Consider the following 15,198-nt stretch of genomic DNA (forward strand, 5'->3'; position numbering starts at 1 on the left):
GATTACTGTTTCAATCTCTTTACTTGTGACTGGTCTATTCAGATTCTCTTTTTCTTCTTGATTCAGTTTTGGGAGGTTGTGTGAGTTTAAGAATTTATCCATTTCTTCTCAGTTATCTAATTTGTGAGCATATAGTTTTTAATAGTATTCTCTTGTAATCCTCTGTATTTCTGTGGTATCTGTTGTAACTTCTCCTCTTTCATTGCTAATTTTATTTATTTGAGCTTTCTCTCTTTTTTTTCTTGTTGAATCAGGCTAAGGGTTTGAAATTTTATCTTCTCAAAGAATCAGCTCTTACTTTCATTAATACTTTCTTCTGTTTTTCTGGTCTCTATTTCATTTATTTCTGCTCTAATTTTTATTTCCCTCTGTCTGCTGATTTGGGGCTTTGTCTATTCTTCTTGTTCTGTTAGGTTTAGTTTAAGATTACTTATTTGAGATTTTTTTGTTTGTTGAGTGGGCCTGTATTCCCATGAATTTCCCTCTTATAACCGTTTTTGCTCCCTCCCATAAGAGATGGAATATTGTACTTTCATTTTCATTTGTCTCCAGGTATTTTGTAAGTTATCCTTTGATTTCTTCATTGATCCAGTGGTTATTCAGTAGCATGTGGTTTAGTCTCCACGTATTTCTGACTTTCCCAGATTTTTTCTTGTAGTTGATTTCTAGTTTTGTAATATTGTGGTTGGAAAATATGCTTGAGGTGATTTCAATCTTCTTAAATTTATAGACGCTTGCCTTGTTGCCCAACATATGGTCTATCTTTCAGAATGATCTGTGTGCACTTGAGACTAATGTATATTCTGCCGTTTTTTGGTGGAATGCTCTCTAAATATCTATTAAGTCCATCTGATCAATTGTTTCATTTAAATCCACTATTCCTTGTTGACTTTCTGTCTGGATGATCTGTCCATCAATGTAAGTGGGGTGTTTAGGTCCCTTAGTATTATTGTGTTGTTTTTAATATCTTCTTTTAGGTCTGTTAATAATTACTTTATGTACTTTGGTGCTCCTGTGTCAGGTGCATATATATACACATGTGTTATGTCCTCTTGGTGGAATGTCCTTTTTATCATTATATATTGCCTTTCTTTGTCTCTCATTGATTTTTATCTTGAAGTCTGCTTTGTCTGATATGAGTATGGCAACATCTACTTTCTTTTGTTTGCCATTAGCTTGGCGGCTCGCTTTCCATCCCTTCACTCTGAGTCTATGTTTGTCTTTAGAGGCTGAGATGCGTTTCCTAGTGGCAGCATATTGTTGGATCTTGTTTTTTAATCCATCCAGCTACTTTGCTTCTTTTGATTGGAGAATCCAATCCATTTACATTTAGAGTGATTATTGATATATGAGGGCTTAATGCTGCCATTTTATCTCTTGTTTTCTGGTTGTTCTGTTTCCATTGTTTCTCTTCCATTGATTTTCTGACTGCTGTTTCATTTTGGTGGTTTTCTGTGGAGGTGGTCTCAGTTTCTCTCTTTTCATGAACTGTGGCTCTGCTCTGATTCTTTTTGTTTAGTGGTTACCATGAGGTTTGTATAAAACATCTCGTAGATGAAATAGTCCACATGCTCATAGCCTTTTATCACCATTAGCCTAAGCAGGTTCTGCCCCTTTCTTCTTCTCCTTCTGAGTTATTGCTGTCACAATTATTCTGTTTTGTGTTGTGACTAAGCTGAAGTGTTTATAGTTACCTTAGATGCTTTCCTTCCCTTTATCTTTCAAGTTATAATTGAGTATCTGCTTACCTGTTCTAACAGAGAGCTTCAGTTTTCTGATTTTGTCTATTTATCTCCTGGCTCAAAGCTTTGTAGACCTTTACCTTTTTGTTTCCAGTGTGAGGGCATCTTTAATCATTTCTTGCAGGGGAGGTCTAGTGGTCATGAACTCTCTTGGCTTTTGTTTATCTGGGAAAGCTTTTATTTCTCCATTGTACCTGAAGGAAAGTTTTGCTGGATAGAGTGTTCTTGGCTGAAAGTTTTTGTCTTTCAGTATTTTGAGTATATCATCCCATTCTCTCCTAGCCTGAAAGCCTGATAGAGGTTCCTTTGTAGCTTATTTTCTTCTGCCTTTCTGCCTTAATATTTTTTCTTTGCCATAGACTTTTGCCAGTTTTACTATTATAGGCCTTGGAGAAGAGCTTTTAGCATTGATGTGATTAGCAGTTCTATTAGATTCAAGTACTTATAAATCTGATTTCTTCCCCAGCTTTGGGAAATTCTCAGCTATTATTTCTTTCAACAAGCTCTCTGCTCCTTTGTCCTTCTCTTATCCTTGTAGAATACCTATAATCCTTATGTTGCTTTTCCTAATTGAGTCAGATATTCTAAGAGAATTTCTTAATTTGTTAAAAATCTTAGTTTCCCTCTCCTCCTCTGCCTGTAGCATTTCTATATTTCTATCCTGTAGCTCACTAATTCTTTCCTCTATAACATCAGCTCTGTTTTTTAAGGGTTCTAGATTATTTTTTATTTCATTCATTGTGGTCTTCGTATCCAGAATTTCTGCTTGTGTATTTTTATAGTTTCAATCTCTTTGGTGAAGTATTCCTTCTTCTCATTAATTTTATTCCTGAGCTCATGGATCTGTCTTTCTGAGTTTTCTTGTACCTAATTGAGTTTATTTATGACAGCTATTTTAAATTCTCTGTCACTTAGATTGCAAATTTCTGTGCCTTCAAGGTTGGTTTTGGACAATTGTCATTTTTCTTCTGCTCTGAATTGTTGCTGTAGTTTCTCATGGTGTTTGATGTACTAATCTTTCGTCAGTGCATTTGTGGTAGTATTAGGTTGCAGATTACACCTGCTACCACTAGGGAGAAGCAGGAACTGAGTTTCTCTTCCCACCCCACCTGCTGGAAGCTGTGGGGGTACTATGGGTGCCTGCAACAGCCTGACGAGCATTTGGGGCATATGTGTAGACTGTGCTTGGTGGGCAGAGCTTTCTCATGGGCTTCAAGCCTGGGCCACTCCTTGGGACCACAGTGACACAGTCGGTTCCCCCACTGTCCAGAAAGCAATTGTAAGCCAGCTAAGGGATGCCACCATCTCTTCTAACAGTCACTCTCGGGCACGTTCCTATTCTTGGGGTGCAGCGATATTATGAGAACTTGTGCCAGGCTGGAAAATGTTCATGTGCATGCACAGGCTGCTGAGTAGGGCAGGCAGTGCTCACCTTTCTCAATCTCTTCCCTAGAAGGCCAATTAATACATCTTCAGATATATAACTGCATGGATCTCTCAGGCATCCTGTTGTGGTGTATGGGTTTCCCCTGTTGGTCAATGCATGTCCATTTATTTGTAGCTCAAAGAGGGAGAGAAAAAGGGGAAAAGCTCACTCCACCATGTTGCTGACATCACTCATTTTTTGCTTTTTATATTACTGTAGATTTTTCTTTTATTTCCATTTCTCACTGCAAACAAGCATCTTTCTGTTATTTGTGTAATTGATATTTCCATTAAAATAAAAAGAATGAGACTCTTGGGAGTGGGAACAAAAGCTTTTCCCAGAAAGAAATTACCTGTCTCAATTTGATTGCTCTCATTTGAGACATAAATGAACCATCTTTGGCTTTATAACGAGACTATTATTTAAATATACCAAATTAGCTCTTTTGTTTTGAAAACAAAAAGGTATTCTTGGACTTTTCTTTAACAGAATTCAGAGCTAGTTTAATGATTGATTACAAAAAAAACGAATTTTTAAATTTCAGCAATAATTCTACAATTGAATTCATGATCTCTAAGGCAGTAGAATGACGTGAACCTAAACAACGTTTGGGAACCTGACTGCCCTGTGCAGTGTTTGGTGCAGACCTATAGTTGAACACAAAACTCTTTTTCATGTTTTTTGGCAATATAATGATTAATGATTTTATTTAAAGGAGCTGTTTACAAATGTACATAAAAAGGACTCCAAATAAGAAAAGGAACAAAAATAGAAACCAAAATTCAATAAAAACCTAGCTTTGCCTTGCAAAATCATCAGGTGTGAGCATAGCAAAATAGGCATTTTTAGACATTGATAAATAGGGCCATTTTTTATTTGTTTCTTGTTTTCTTTTTTCCCTAATTACTCACAATCTTTACTTTTGCAGAGTTTTGAGATTATAAACACAATTAGGTAAGCCTCCTTCCTTGAGAGAGATGTGATCATTCTATGTGGAATGTTTAGACTCATCCATTAAAGAAAGATTAACAGCATTTGAAACTCTCAGTGAAGTAAAATGCATCCACAAAGTTGGTAGAAATGTTATGCTTTAACATTTGCAAAAGGCCAGCAACTGTTATTATGTGATGTAAATATTAACTAAAAATAATCACGTTATATGCTACACAAACTACACAAAGCTTAAGGTTGGGGCCAGCCTGGTGACACAGTGGTTAAGTGCACACGTTCCACTTTGGCGGCCTGGGGTTCACCGGCTTGGACCCCAGATGCGGACATGGCACTGCTAGGCAAGCCATGCTGTGGCAGGCGTCCCACATATAAAGTAGAGGAAGATGGGCATGGACGTGAGCTCAGGGCCAGTCTTCCTCAGCAAAAAGAGCAGCATTGGCAGCACTTAGCTCAGAGCTAATCTTCCTCCAAAAAAAAAAAAAAAAAGGAAGCTTAAGGTCTTGGAAATCAAAATAAACATTTTAAAAACTTGGAATAAGCAAAGAAATTGTATGAGTTTTCTTTAAAAGAATAGTAGGAGGTGTATGCTTAAATAAAAATCTTTACAAGTTTTAGCTCAGTAGGCAACTGGAATGTAAATGAATTGGCATAAAAAGTTACTAAATATCTTTATATTTTACCATTTTACCTTAATATGGGTGTAATTCTTACAATAGCATTATTATAACATCATAAATATTTACTTATTTTAAAGTCTGACTCTTTCATATTGTATGTGCCTCAAAAGTTGGGCATATACTGTACTTTAGCACCTGTGCTTTGATGATAACACTAACTAGTTGTTAATTGAATAGGTACATAGGTGAGTGACATTAAATAATTATCTAAAGTTTTGATGAGGTCTTAAATCCTCAAATGAACATGTTCCATAAGCATTAAAATATAACAACATATAGCATGTGGAGTACATATGCTAGGTACTGTCATATATGATTTTTCTTAACATTCAAAAATAACTTGAAATTATTATTATCTGCGTTTTGTTGACATGGAGAGTTGTGTCTTGTCACACGACACCCGCAGTATATATTCTAGCCAATCTGATATAAAGTCCATGCTTTTACCACTTTATGGTGACTCCTTCAATTTCTACTAAACTTTCTGGGCAGGTGTAAACATGTTTTGCTACTTTAAGGCAGGCACAGAAGAAATTTATGATTTTTCTGAATCAAAACTTTGTTACATGGCTACTGGGAAATGTTCTCTGCCAACCAAAAATAAAATTTGCTTCCGGGTAGCAATGTTAGCAGGTAGAACAGGTGAGAGAATGTTCTATGCAAGCATTTGAGTTATCATATTTTATCAAATATAAAAGTATTGCTCATGACATGTCAATTTCAGAGATATTAAAAAAGTGAAAAAATCTACATGTAGAATTGATTAAATACGGTATTATCTTTATGCACTTTGTCTAAATTAAGTGTAAAAGTCCTTATGTTTTCTACCAAGAAAACTTGTGTGAATACATTGACATTTTTATTTTTTATATTCTTCCTTTCATAAAATTTTACTTACCTGTTTTATAAACTCCTTTCTCTTTCTTTGTGAAAAGATTCTGGTTAGGGAACTATGTTACCATTCAAGATTAGAAATGAAGGTAGTTTAGAATACGACAATGGTGGCAATATGGAGGATTGAAATAGTTTGAAATCCATTTATGAAGCAACATCCATAGAAACTGATTATAGATAAGGCATGTTAAGAGTAAGATATTTTATGATATATTATGGAGAAGATGTCGTAATCTTATGATTAAGATTATAAGATATTTGATAAATGGAAATGGTTATGTGTTTCCATGTTATCCTAATTGAGAGAAAAGCGGTAGCCATTTGTTTCCCTATATTTTACATAGTAGCATACAAATGCTATTGATTTCCATTTCACATTTCTCTTCATTTCAGATATCCAAAGTAGGTGGCCAGCATTGACTTTGGGAAGATTATTTATACCTATATTTTGTTTTACTTGCCTTTCTGCATATGGGAATCCAATCACGAAATGCATGCTATAAATTTAATCCTCTGGTTCTCCTTTCCTCTGCCTGTGCAGTCTAATAATATTTTTCCATTCCTAATCCAAATTGTAACTGTTTGATCTTTTTGTTTGACTTTTGTTATTATAATCAATAAGAATCACTGATAAGCATACATTTGATGTTTTCCATTCAGTTCTTAAAAAGAAATTTTTGACTAATACCAAAAGAAGAGAAAAGAAGACTTTTTCTTATCAGTAACTATTACTTACATGTTTTTGGAGAATCAAAAAACAAAAAGCAGAAGGAATTTAGATGCACATTGTATAAATCAGTGTTATGGCTTTTTAGAATACATATACGTTAGCAATTAGACAAAGGTGCCAAGTAATGTATAATAGGAAATTTAACAAATGATATACTTCAAGAGGAAGGAAACAATAAAAAAATATTATATGGGATTTTATTACGTTTAGCTCTTCACTTTATTTTAATCATTGCATTTCCTTGCTACTGTTTGTTTTTTTTAAAAAAAAGTTATTTGTACCATATTTCATGTTTTTAATTTTAGAGAAAACATAATAATGATAAAATAGGTAAAAGTATTCTCAATGAACAATTCACACACTAATAGCCAAAAGTTTTCAGCTTTCAATATTTCACAAATATTTATTACTTAAACTGAATTATGTGCTTATATGTTAGACACCTAGAGATATTATCTTCTTTGAAAAAAAGAAAATGCCCCAAGGCTATGAAGCACATTTCCATAATTATACTAATGGAGCTGAGTTTCCTAATGCATTCAACCATAAAATGGTTCCTTCCTGACTACTGGCTGCCTTCATATGAGAAACTGGTTTTCATAGCTACAGGGTAATTCAGAGAAAAATAAAACAAATACTATAAGAGCTGGCCAAAATTTAAATTGAATGCGAAACTTCCTAATTTTACATATTTCCCACTGCTCTCCGGGAAATCCCTGTTCACATGCAATATTGAGAAAGCACAAAAGGGAAAGTTGGGGATTCTGTCCACTAGAACAAATTAGAAAAAGAGACTGCTTTTTCCTTTTACCATGTAGTTTGACAAACGTTAACTTTGTGTTACGATGTGTCAGCATCATTGTTTGCCATGCTCCTTTTGTTTTTCAACGATGCAAGTTAAATTCAGGCAATACTGCCACACTCAGAACCACAGGCTGAAGCACAGATATCAAGAGGAACAGGTGTCAAGTGTCCTGCTGAGTATCTAGGGTGTCATCTATAACGTGACTATTTAGGCAGGAGAGTTCACAGGACAGGACATCAGTGACGAGCAGGAACAAGACTTCAACATGCATTCTTCTTTCAGCATTTATCGGACATCTTACTCAAGCCAAGCTCTGACTTTGATTGAATGCATATAAATCAATTAACATGCTATCTCTGCCTCAAGACGTATAAATATACCAAGTACTTGCAAGTCCTCCAGATCCAGGTGAACAAGAAATTTGCAAAATTTTGGAAACAAGCAGTTTAGCAAAGTAGCACTAATTAGAAACAATTGCAAACTCTTATCCCAAGGCAAAAGTATATTCGTCTGTGCACATGTTTTCCCATCTGCAATGTGAACTTCTCAGCATCACAGAAGTTTCCTGAAACAAAGGAGATCAGAAGTCTGCAGGGAATCCTGACACTGAAATAGGAGCAAAGATGTTGCAGATCTGTGAGAAATTTGATTATCTCTAAGAAATTAAAAAGAAAAGTATAATAATTTTAACCAAATTGAATATTGTCACATAATAACAGCCTTATAATGTTTCACATTAGCAATACACACAACTGTGTGGCTATTAGGAGAAAAATGAATATGGGAAGAGTAGTGGGAATGTTGCCTTTTAGGTTTTTTTGCACAAGCTGAAATTTTACTTTGCACAATAAGGGAACTGGATGCAGTGGAGAAAGATGGATTTGGAATCAGAGGATCTGAGTTAAAATCCTGGGACCGGCCTTTGCTAAACGTTGGAATTTGGGGGAAGTTTTGAGCCTCAATTCCTTCATCCATAACGTACGAATAATGATACATAACTCATTGGGAGTGTTGTAAGAACTTAGTGAGATTATTGGTGATGGTGAGTACTTAACCACAGTCTTGATGTCTACAATAGCTGATGGAATCTCTGGATCAAGGGAGATAGCATGGGTATTGATAGGGGAAACATAACCTTTCCAAAAAGACTTTGGCCATACCATGCATGTTAGTTTTCTGTTGCTGTTTAATAATTTACCCAAAACTTAGTGGTTAAAATAATACCAGTCTATTATTATATAGTTTGGGAAGTCAAAAGTCTGAAAATGGTTGTCACTGGACTAAAATCAAGATGTGTTCCTTTCTGGAGGCTTAGGGAAGAACCCTTCTCCTTTCCTTTCCCAGTTTCTAGAGACTGTCCACGTTCCTTGGCTCTTGGCCCCATTCCTCTTTCTTCAAAGCTAACAAAATTGGGCCGAGTCCTTCACACACTTCTGTCTCTCCGACTCTCCCTCTTCTGCCTCTCTTCCACTTGTAAAGACTTGTGATTACATTGAGCCCAACAGACAATGCAGCGTAATCTTCCTATTTTTAGATCAGTTTATTAGCAATCTTAATTCCAACTGTAAACTTGGTTTTCCTGTGCCTTGTAACATGACATATTTACCCATATTTACCCCAAATTTCAGGGATTAGGGTATGGAGATCATTGGGGGGCCATTAGTCTGCCCACCATAACACCTATTGGTTTAGTGACTAGATCTGTAACAGTCTTGGTGACACTGCTGAGAAGGACCACTAAAATTCCTTCTGAACTTGGACTGAGAGCAGGTCCAAGATAGGGAATCACAAAATGAAACACAGTGAAGGATGGAGGATTAAAAATTTATTTGGATATGAATGAAATTATAACAAACAAATACGATATGAGTAACCCTTCTGAATACAAAAGCTTATAAACATCAACAACTCTTCTAAACACAAAAAAGAAATTTGTCTCTAAGAAAATCAGCAAAAGAATGATTAATATATGAAGTCACATTAATTTTATACAGAAGTTAGATAAAGATTTAAAATAAAGTATATTGAGGATGTTCAAATAGATACATGGGGACACAATATCTATTCACTAAAAATAGACAGTATATTAACAAAAAATAAAATAAAAATGAAACAAAAGCAAATTGATAGGAAAAAGATCCAAGAAATTTTGGAAATGAAAATTACAGAATCTAAGTTAAAAATAAAAGGAATAAAAAGATGGAATCAATTCAAAGACCAGCAGGGTCAATGAAAGTAGTGATTAAGAAGGTGATACTGATAAATTCTTTCCGAAGGCAATGCAGAGAGAGAAAAAAATAAAATAAATAGAAAATGGTCACTAATTCATACACGTAGAATGGTGTTAAAGTTGAACACTGGAAAATAAAGTTGATAAGATGACATTTAAAGGAAGTGACAGAAGAGAGGATAGAATAAAGGATGTCCTGAGTGGGAGGACTTCACATGTGCACAACAGAGTGAGGAGACCACACGCATGGCTGGAGCAGAGTGTTCAAGGGAGATACTAGTTGGCAGATGAGACTGGAGAGATAAGGCAGCCCCGATTATACAGATTTCAGCACACATTGTAAGGATGTTGGATTTTAATTTGAGAAAGAATAACAAATATTGCAACGTTTGAATAGAGGTGCAACAGCATCTACATTATGATGAATCAAAATCTAACAAAAAATAAAATTCAGATCTATGGATAAATTAGAAATCTCATATGCTGCTGGTGAAAAAGGTAAATCCACTCAATTTTTGTTGTGTAATTTAAATGTGTGTGTGTGTGTGTCTGGTGTACATATGTGTGTGTATGTGTGTCTTTCCTCAATACTCATTTCTCATTATTTCAGAAATTCACTAAGTAAGAAAATGATGTCTGGAAGGATCAAAATCAACCTATCGAAAATGGATATTTCATATTTATCAAAATACAAAGTAAATACCTTTTTCCAGTCAATTCAGGCTATGTTATGTTGTAGTAATAACTAATCAAAAGAATTAGTGGCTTAAAACCACAAATATGTATCTCTGTCTTATACATTGTGTCTGACATGAGTATTTCCAGGTTCTGTTCCAAGCGATCGCTCTGGCACTGTGTATGATGGACTAATCATGATCTGGAACATAGCCAGTTGTCATGGCAGAGTGAGAGGAGAAAGACCTTAATCATGCAATGTGTTCCAAGTTTTCACTCAGAAATGATATTCACCATTTTAATTTATATTTATTCTCCAAATCAACTCATATATCCATAACTAATCCCAAGGGTAGGAAGAATCTTACCATTTGCAAACGGGAAAATAGTTAAACAGCATCAATGATTACTACCATTACAAAACAAGAAATTTAATATAACTGATTTATATGCACCAAAATCAAAAGTTGTCAATATGTTCTAAGTGAGTTACATGAGTAAATTACAAGAAGCACGAACATAATTAAATACATACAAAAACATACATGTTAATAAAATATGGATAGATGAATGTAACATCTGTAGAATAAAGTGATGACACCAGCTTGAAGAATTCAGGTTAAAGAAGTCTTGTTTTCTTTTTCTTTATTACATGTGTCTATAAGAAGACTCCCATGACTTTTCTAATATCGCCACTTTCACCAGTGTGCAAATGTTTTCTTTCATGGATCATGCGTTTGACACATTTAGAAATTATCACCAAACTCAAAAGACCCTAGCTTTTCTCCTATTGTTTCTTCTAGAAGTTTTATAGTCTTTCATCTTTATGTTTGTCTATGGTTCATTTAGTTCGTTTTCAAGTAAGATGAAAGGTGTATTGAGATTTTTTTTTTTTTTTTTTGCATGTGGATGTCAAATTGCATTGTCTCAGCACTATTTGCTGAAAGGCTATCTTTTCTCCATCGAATTTCCTATTCAACTTTGTCAAACATCAATTGACTATATTTGAGTTGATCTATTTTTGGATGCTTTGTTCTGTTCCATTGATCTTTGTGTGTATTCTTTTGCCCGTAATACACTGTCTTGATTATTGTAGTTTTATAGTAATTGTTGAAATTGGTAAGTATGAGTGTTCCATCTTTGCTCTTATTCAGGATTCCATTGGCTATCAGAATAGGCTTTGCCTTTCTTTATGAATCTTGGAATCGATTTGCCGATACTGACAAAACAGTCTGCTGGAATCTTGATTGGGATTGTGTTCTCTATAAGTTGGAAAGAATTTCTAGGTTAAAAGTATTGAGACTGTCAATTAATTACATGAAATATCACTCCATTTATTTAGATTCTCTTTAATTTCTTTCATCAGTATTTTAGTTTCCACATACATATCTCATATATGTTTTTTAAAAAAATTTATGCTATGTGCTGCTTTTTTTGATGTTATTGTAAATGGCATTGTTTTTGTTAATTTCAAATTTCATTTGTTCATTGATGGTATATAGGAAAGCACATGATTTTGTATATTGGCCTTTTATTCTGTGAACTTGCTATAGTCACTTATTAGCATCGGTTTTTTAAAATATTCTTTGGGATTTTTAAAATAAACAATCATTTTATCTGCATATAAAAATAGTTTTATTTCTTCCTTTTCAATCTGCATACTTTATACATGTTTTTCTCTTCTGATTACACTAGCCAGGACTTTGAGTACAATGTTGAATAAGGAAGGATGGGAGAAAGGACATCCTTGCCTTATTCCCAACCTTAGGAAGGAAAGTATTTATCATCTCATGATTAAGTATGATGTTAATTTAGAGTTTGATATTTTTCTTTATGAGATTAAGGGACTTTCCATTTATTCCTAGTTTTCGGATAGTTTTTATCATGAATGTGTGTTAAACTTTGTCAAATGCTTCTTCTCCAGTTATTGATACGATCATATGTTTTTATTTGTTCTGTTAGTGTGATGAATTAGATCAATCAGTTTTTAATGTTTAAGCAGTGTTGCATCCCTGAAAGGTCTTGTTTGGGATGTGATATCCTTTCTATTTTTTGCAGGATTCTATTTGCTATTATTGTGTAGGGATCTTCACAACTATGATCATGAGAGGTATTGTGCTGTAGTTTGTTGTTGTTTTTTTGTATTTGGTTTTGATACACTAGCCTCATAAAAAGAGTTAGGAATTGTTCCATCTGCTTGTATTTTCTTTTTTTTTTTTTAAAGATTGGCACCTGAGCTAACAACTGTTACCAATCTTCTTTTTTTTTCTTTCTGCTTTTTCTCCCCAAATTCCCCCAGTATATAGTTGTGTACTTTAGTTGTGGGTTCCTCTAATTGTTGTACATGGGACTCCGCCTCAAAGTGGCCTGATGAGCAATGCCATGTCCGCGCCCAGGATCCGAACCAGCGAAACACTGGGCCACGGTAGAGGAGCGCACGAACTTGACCACTCGGCCTCGGGGCTGGCCCCGTGCTTGTGTTTTCTGAAAGAGACTGTAGAGGGTTGATATTATTCTTCCTTAAATGTTTGAGAAAATTCACCTGTGAAACCATGTGGGCCTGGTGTTTTCTTTTGGGAACATTGTTGGTCCTTAATTTAATTTCTTTAATTGCATATAGGGCTAGTCAGATGATCTATTTACCCTTGAGTAAGTTTTAGTAGTTTTTCTATTACAGTGAATCAATCAACTTAATCTTTGTTTACAAACTTTCAGGCATAGAGTCTTCATATTATTCCCTTAATATCTTTTTAATGCCCATGAGATCAGAAGACTCTGCCTTCATTGTTGAAATTATTTTCTTTTATGTTTATTTTTGTTTGTTGTTATTGTTAGCTTGCTTAGAAGTTTATTAATTTTATTGATCTTATCAATGAATTTGTTTTTGTTTTGTCAATTTTCTCTATTGTTTTCCTGTTTCAATCTTGATTTCTGCTCTTTTAAAAAATTTCTGTTCTGCTGCATGCATTGGGATAAATTTCTTACTCTTTTTCCTCTGTTTCTGGTGTTTGCAGGTGGAGGCTCAGGTTATTGATTTTAAAGCTTGCTTTTCCTCATTTATCATTTATTGTTATAAATTTTCTCCTAAGTACCACATTAGCTGTATATCACAAATTTTGATAAGTTGTATTTTTGTTTTCATGTAGTTCAAAATATTTTTTAAGTTTATCTTGAGACTTTTTTGACTCATTAGTTATTTAGAAGTGGTTTTTTAAATTCCAAATAATCAAAAGATTTCCCAGATAGCTTTGTTATCAATTTCAATTTAATTCCACTATTGTCTGTTAATATATTTTCTGTGAAAGTGTTCCATTTTTTAAAATTTGATAAGATGTGTCTTAGAGCCCAGAATATGATCTATCTTGATTAATGTTCCATGTGAGCTTGAGAAGAATGTGCATTCTGCTGCTGTTGGATGAAATATTCTGTAACTTACAATTAGATCATGTTTATTGTTAATCCTCTTCATGTCATCTGTATCTTTACAGATAGTCTGTAATCTGCCGATTGATCTTAAATTTGCTTAATCTTGCTTAATCTACGATTACTAACAGATGGGTACTGAAGTCCTCAAGTATAATAGTGGATTTCTCTACCTTTACTTTCGAGATTACCAGGTTTTGCCTCTCATATTTTGACGCCCTGTTGGGAAGTGCATACACATTTAGGATTGTTGCACTTTCTTGGAGAATTTACCCCCTTATCACATGTAATTTCCCTTTTTATCCTGATAATCTTCCTTTTTCTGGATTCTGATTACTCTGGACTTAACATAGCTCTCCAGTTTTCTTTTCATCAGTGTTAGCATGGTGTATCTTTCTCCATTCTTTTACTGTTAACCTACCTTAATCTTCACATTTAAAGTAGAGTTCCTGAAAACAAAAAATACTTGGGTCTTATTTTATTTTTATCCACGTTAGCAGTGTCTTTCATTTGGGGTATTTAGACCATTCTCTTTCAAAGTAATGATTTATATATTTGAATTAATATCCACCATCTATGTAGCTGTTTTCTACGCATTGCATTTATTCTTTTCCTCTTTCAGAGGAAAAACTATGTTTTTGCCTTTTCTGGCTTAGTCAAGCATTTTATATGACTCCCTTTTACTCCTCTCTTCGTGTATTGATTATATTTATTTAAGAAACTTTTTTAGTGCTTGCTCTAGAATTTGCATATAGGTTTTTAACTAACTACGTGTACCTTCAAATAGCACTATCTTTTTGTACGTAGTGCAGGTGACTTATGATAGTGTATTCTCCATTATTCCCTTTGATCTTTTGTTACATTGCTGACATTCAGATCTCTAACCCATATGCTATAATCACCTTATACATTCTTACTGTTATTGCTTTGAATAGTTATTTTTAGATCAATTAAGAATAAAAAAATCCAGTATTTTTGTTTTACCTAAAGTATTTTGTTTACCTGCTGTAATTCTTGTCCTTGTTCATCTGCAGGTACGGTGCATCCTCTCCCTCTGACTTCTTTCAAGATTCTCTCTGTGCTGTTGGTTTTCTTCAGTTTGCGTATAATATGCCTAGGTGTGGGTTTATTTGGTATTTATATTTTGGGGGTGTTCTCTGATGTCTTGGATGTGTGGTGTGTTTCTGTCATTAATTTTGGAAAATTCTCAGCTGTGATTATTGCAAATATTTTTTCTGTTCCATTTTCTCTTTCATCTCCCTTTAGTCTTCCAATTATACATATGATACTTTTTGGTATTGCGTCTTGGCCGTTCTTGGGTATTCTATTTTGGTTTTTGATTTTTTTTCTCTTTGCATTTTATTTTGAGAGGTTTGTATTGACCTATCTGCAAGTTCACTGATTATTTCCTTGGCCATGTTGAGTTTACAAATGAGATTGCCAAAGACATTCTTCCTTTTTGCTACTATGTTTTTTATTTTAACATTTCCATTTGATTCTTTCTTAGAGTTTTGTTTATTGAGATATAGTTGACATGTAACATTATATTAGTTTCAAGTGTACAACATGATTCAATATTTGTGTATATTGCAAAATGCTGACCACAGTAAATCTAGATAGCACCCATCACTTCACATAGTTACAA

This window comes from Equus quagga, chromosome 12 (genome assembly GCF_021613505.1).
Source record: "Equus quagga isolate Etosha38 chromosome 12, UCLA_HA_Equagga_1.0, whole genome shotgun sequence".
NCBI classification, from domain to species: domain Eukaryota; kingdom Metazoa; phylum Chordata; class Mammalia; order Perissodactyla; family Equidae; genus Equus; species Equus quagga.